We start from the raw sequence: 6,000 nt of genomic DNA on the forward strand, positions 1-6,000 counted from the left end.
AGCTGAAATATTAGCTAATGTCCAAATTATTCTAAAAAAACTGAAAGAATTATCGATTAGCCAAAATAGCTAACATGTAGCTGAATTATTATCTAAACTCAAAATTTGCCTAAAACCTGAAAAAAACTAAATTAGCTGAAATAGCTAACATGCAGCTGAAATATTAGCTAAACTCAAAAATACCCTAAAAAACTTATTAGATGCCCAAATAGTCTAAAAAGCTAGCAGAATGCCATTATAACTTTTAACTTTACTACACTCTGACTCCATGTAATATAAAGTAACTTTTAAATATGTTTAAAAATATATTTTTTAAACCGTAACATCTGAGGCGTCACCAGTAACGCCAAAACACAAAATCTTTAACGTACTGTAAGTTTTTAACCGCTAACACAATCAACGTCATTCCAGTAGATTTTGAAGGAGAAAAGCGCCTTCAAAATGACTTCAAAATGACTTCAAAATCTACTGGAATGACGCTGATCGTGGAAAAGTTACAGTAAATGAACGAACATAAACGCTGGAGCCAACGGCCAATAAGATCAGACTAGTTCTGGAGCCTGTCAAAACCTAAGCAATGGCGGCAAAGCGAATATTTCATATTAGGCTCTCACTGGAAGCAGAAAAGAACATCTTCATTAATTCATCGCCAGTGGCTGCTCTTTTGGGGTTCCTCAGATGTGATAAAAGAGGGCTGGGACTGCATTACTTTCAACCCTTAAAAGGGACGAAAAAAAAGCTTATCCAATATTCAAATGCACTTCAGTCTCAGTTGCATGAATTTATGATTAAATCTTTGTGAAATACAGTAGGCACAGATCCAGGACTTTTTTTTAAGTCTCACAACTCCTTGTCAATTAGAAAGACCAAAGGCAAGTTGTTAAAAACCCCACCGAGCTTTCATCATAACTGCTGTCATCACATGACAATTTGGTGCTTTTCCCTGCATCTAACCACACTGCAGAGAGAGACTAACTTTGACATCCTTAATAATAAATGTCCTGCCACGCTGACTAATATTAGTCTCAATCCAGACATTGATATGCAACCGGTGAGACCGCAGGAGGGACGCTCAACAGGCCTCAGGGAATCCTGATCTCAGTGTGGCACTATTTGTTTTTTACAAATATTCACACAATAACATAAAATCTTACATTTATCTGCACTCAGACTTTAAAGTTCCTCTACGACAATTATTAAAAAAAATGTTACCAGTAGTGTTTTAATTATGATTATGACGTTTTAACCAAAATCCCACAACCGAAATGTCTTAAAAAGCCATTTTTCACGTTGATCTGAAGCCTCTGTTTCCAAAATCACCACTGAGGGGGCGTGGCTTTTGGAGCTCCACCCTTGATTATGATAGCTCTGTGTCTCGCTAGCATAAATCTTCACTACTGCTACATAAAAACATCCATCAATCTGGGTAATGTCCAGCCGTATGGTTCTGATCCGGATGTCAGCTGGACGAGGAAGTGAAGATCTTCATGGACAGAACTTCCTCCAAAATCCTGATTCTTTCTCCTTCCAGTTCACCAAAGACTCTTTTAGCTAATTCTCCAATGTTTATTGACTGTGATCAATACATTCAATCATTGGTTTCTCAGAGTTCTTGATAAAATAATCAAAGCTAACATCAAAATGCTCTTTCATTGATTTACAATCCTTTCCAACTGCGGTCAAATGAGCCGCCGTTCACATTTCCGTGGTCACATCAAGAAGCTCCGTGGAGTCTGGTGGAGATTTTCCAGCGTTCTCAGTCCTGCTACCGTAAGTATTGGATGAAACTCACACCAAAAATCCAGTGATGCTGATTTGACCACAGAAATGTGAACGGCGGCTCATTTGACTGCAGTCAATGTGAAGATACCATCTTCTCTTCTCCAGAACCTGAACTAGACACTAGGAACAGATGAGGGTTTAGTGCATGTGCAGCATTCCCAGCCAGCAAGGCCAAGTGTCCCCCATCTGGTTTATAAAAATGTGGCTCGCCACGGTAGCCAGCCTCCCGATGGATGGCAGAGCTCCTTAGCTTGCTACAGCAGAACTCGCTAGATGGTTACAGAGGAGCTCGCTAGCATGCTAAAGTGGCTTATGTGGGCTTTCAGTAGAAAGACTTGCTACGCTAGCCAGCCTCCTGGTGAACAGCAGAGCTTCCTAGCTCGCTACAGCAGAGGTCGCTACCTTGATATAGTGGAGCTTGTTAGCAAGCTACAGCAGAGCTCGCTATACCGGACCTTCCTAGCTTGATACAGCTGAGCTCGCTAGCTTCGTACAGAGGAGTTTGGAAGCTCACTACAGTGGCGCTTGCTAGCAAGCTACAGTGGCTCAAGTGGGCTTTCAGTGGAAAGGTTTGCTAAGTTAGCCAGCCTCCCAGTGAACAGCAGAGCTCTTTAGCTCGATACAGCAGTGCTCACTACAGTGGAGCTCGCTAGCACGCTATGCTATTCATCTGGCTAGCAAATTAAACTGTGGACAAACCCATTCAGTGCCACATTTTCTGCCACTTTTGAAACATATGAAGCCCACTTGGTCTTGCTGGCTGGAGTTGTGATGTAAAGAAGATCATTAATTCAAACTGAGCCTGTCTGCAACAGTTTGATTGACAGAGATTTAAAAGGAGAAATACTCGGAAATGCAACAACGAAATGCCAAAATAGTTCAACTTTAAGACACCTTTTTGCATCATGGCTACCCACAGTGAAAAATTAAGGTGAGTCAAGAAAGAAGCGAGTTCTCATGTTCTATCTTCCATATTCTGTCCTTTTTTAAGCTAAGGTGAAAGTGCCCGCTGAATTAACTCCCCGAAAGCTCTTTTAACTTCTTCTGTCTCTGACTCTCGGGGCGGATGCTGGATGGACGGACAGAAAGATGGATGAGGGCCAGGCAGCAAACTGCAGAAGTGAGTTAATGAGGCAGATTGCTCTTCGCGCTGCCCTGCAAGGGATTACAGAAAGATTACCATTTTGAGTCTCTCCTCTTCGCTCTGTGGGTAAACCAGAGGGCCGAGGCGGCGATGGATGTCTCACCTTGTTCAGCTCCAGCATCAAAATCTATCCCTCGATAACAACTAACAAACTGCATCTCATCCCAACTCCAAAAAACACCACCTTATAATAAAATCCCACATTTGAAAAGGTTATTTTCTGCTGCATAAAAATGGCACGATGATTGTGTGTTGACCCAGAATGGTGGCATTTGAGTTGAAAAGCTGCAGATTTGTATTCAGGAGAGTTGTTGAAAACCTCGTGTCAGAGAGACGAGCAAAAAAACAAAGAGCAGCGCAGGACCTCAGCTCCACTCTCTCTACTCGCCGCATAACCATTTATTCAAATTGCAACCAAATTTGCAATTATTATAAGTCAACTCTCCCCCACAAAGGCGATGTTAAGCACCTTTCATGAAGTGCACTGAAAGCTCCGGGAACAAAAGTGGACTTATGTACGGCATGGGCCCTTTCTCTACCAAAGGTGTCTGCTCGGTATTTCTGTGAAGTGGAGAGATTAAGGTGTTTCAAAAGCTAAAACTGAAGCTGAAGTCCTGACTGAGCTGATGTTGAGAGCTTTTTAGGAGCAACTATGTTAAGGAGAATATGACAGTTTGGTACAGAATGTGCTGGAGCTGCCAGTCCTTATTGAATGATGTCAAAGTTGACTTTTGGTAAATATGGAACCCGGCAGTTTTGATCCCACACTTGTCAAGTGCTGTTTGAGTACATCCCTCTGTTCTGGCTTTATGAGTCTGCACAGTCACAGCCTTACAAGGTAACCAGGAAATGAGTCACACACCCTCCACTGAAACAACTTCTGAGGCTGGAAGGAAACAACAATGTGCCCGATGGGCGAACCCAGCTTCAAGTCATTCATGCCAGCCAATCACAGCTGGAGCCTCCTCTCAGAATGGGGCTAATTGGAGCAATTTGTCACAAGGTCATAAATATGATTGTTCAACACAAATATCTTAATAAATTGGGTAAAATGTGTGGCAGCTTCAAATAATCACTCAACCTTTATGACGTCTGGAACCCCTGCGCTTGGTCCAACTGTTGGTCGCGCACCTGACCACCACCACGTCTCCTTTCCTCACGTCCTCCGCCCGTTAAAAGGCGCGGGCGTTGGGGACAGACATCGTTACGACAGCGTTTGGCGACGCTGTGGCGCAGCAGTCGCTGCGCGCGCGGCGCGACATCAACACGTCTGCGCACTTCCGAGCCCGCATTTTTTTTTCTTGGGTGCATCACATTTTCGACTCCCTCCAGAGAGGGTCCCGAGACTGATTTACGCAGGAGGGGGTCCGAGCGCGCCAGGAACACAGGTGCTCAGAAAGTGCAACATCGGGGGGTGGGGGGGCTTTTCCACCGTGGCACAATGAGAGAAACGATCATAAAGATCAATACTATCCATACATCAAGTGGAGGATGACAGGATCAGAGCGCGCTCTCCTGTGACTTTCAACAATCTCCATTTAGCAGCAGAAGTGCTTTACGCGCACGAGGAAACAGACGCTGAGAGGAAGAATGCGCACATAACGATCACACATGTCACATCCGCGACACTCCACGCGCACATCCAGTTCGCCAACGCTCTCGGATGAAAACAGCCTCCTGCTTTGGCTGCCATCACCTGTGAGGATGACACCGAAACAAGTCCGGAGACACGCCGACGCGCAGACTTCATCGCCAAGCACATCCACATCTGTGCCTGCGCCCGCGCGCCCCTGCGCGTGGCTCCAAAACATGCGTGTCCATCACCGCAAATTCTACTTGGAAGAGAGGAACCCGCCCCCAACCCAAGCGGATCGCCGAACACATTCCCAATGATCGATCCATTACGCATGATTTACTGTCAGGTTTGTATAGATCATTTTCAGCTAGAATCTGTTTTTCTCTCAAGACAGAATCTGTCATCTGATAGAAATAACCATAGAAAGGAAACACGCTCACAAACAAACACGTACGCGCGCGTGCACACGCACACACGCAGAAAACATGCGGGAAAAGTCCTTACTTTTCTTCTGCAGTAATTCCCTTTTCTCCAGACTATGAAGCGCTCATAAATATCCAGCCTGGAATAAGTTTACAGTCACGCGCTCCTGCGCATCCAGAGGCTCGAACAGACCAGGTTTCTCTCATCGGTCTCTCCTTCAGCACAGACGTGAACGGTCCTGGCCGAGCCGCTCCACCTGCATTCCTGCCGTCAAGCCAGACACCAGCCAGGAAGCGGCTCCTCTGCTCCGTCCTTTCAGATTAAAAGTCACCCGGCCGCCTTCTCGAGTCGGGCTTTTATTGTGAAGGTCCTTGGAAAATCTAGATCTGCACTCCTTGACGCACTGCCACCTGCATCCACGGGGAATAACAGGCAGCGGCGCCGCACTCGAACAGCCGCCCACAGAGACACGCCCCGTTCATGCTGGAGAGCGCCTTCTGTCCCCGTCAGCCCGTCATCCCGCCACCCCGCAGGGAGGCAGCCTGACGCGGCATTCAGCCCCTGGACAGAGCCTGGAGCTTTCTGGTTCTGTGGAGGGACACAGATCACAGAAATGACAAATCTGGAGAAAATGACTTTGTATTTAGGTTGAACAGGTCGAGTTTAGGAGCACTTTTGTTTACGTTTACCTGATTTCTACTGAAAGAGGAGAGACCAAGTTTTATAATACACTTTAAAGACTCACCTTGATTTTGAAAAAAATCACGTTTTTCTGCTGATGGAGGACATAAATAACGAATGTTAAGCTCAAAATTGCTTTTCTGAATATGTTTTATTAAAATCCTTGTGAATCAAGAGCAGACAAAAAAATGCAATTTAAACAAAGAACATTTTTTTTCAACACGACCAAAGCCAAATCACGACAAGGGCCACAACACAATGACAAAAGCCAAACCACAACAACAAAAGCCACAAAACGACAATAGCCAACAACTCAATGCCGAAAGTCAAAGCACGGCGACAATAGCCGACAACATGACGACAAAGCTGAAGCACAATGACAAATGCCACAACA

The 6,000-nt window shown here is 45.1% G+C and overlaps 1 protein-coding gene across 6 annotated transcripts in view; it reads right to left on the bottom strand.

Annotated features, from left to right (window-relative positions):
- The window catches only part of nrxn2b (neurexin 2b), an 802,710-nt gene extending 797,406 nt beyond the window's left edge, over nucleotides 1–5,304 (bottom strand). For 4 of the 6 annotated variants that reach the window (XM_024287558.2, XM_024287556.2, XM_024287557.2 and 1 more), the window contains exon 1: nucleotides 5,007–5,300. The gene's annotated coding sequence lies outside the window, so the exon portion shown is untranslated. Of the gene's footprint in view, nucleotides 1–5,006 lie in introns of all 6 variants that reach the window. The other 2 variants (XM_024287560.2, XM_024287559.2) reach the window with 2 other exon arrangements.
- Between the last annotated feature and the right edge of the window lie 696 nt (nucleotides 5,305–6,000).

Source organism: Oryzias melastigma, linkage group LG18, assembly GCF_002922805.2.
Source record: "Oryzias melastigma strain HK-1 linkage group LG18, ASM292280v2, whole genome shotgun sequence".
Lineage (NCBI taxonomy): Eukaryota > Metazoa > Chordata > Actinopteri > Beloniformes > Adrianichthyidae > Oryzias > Oryzias melastigma.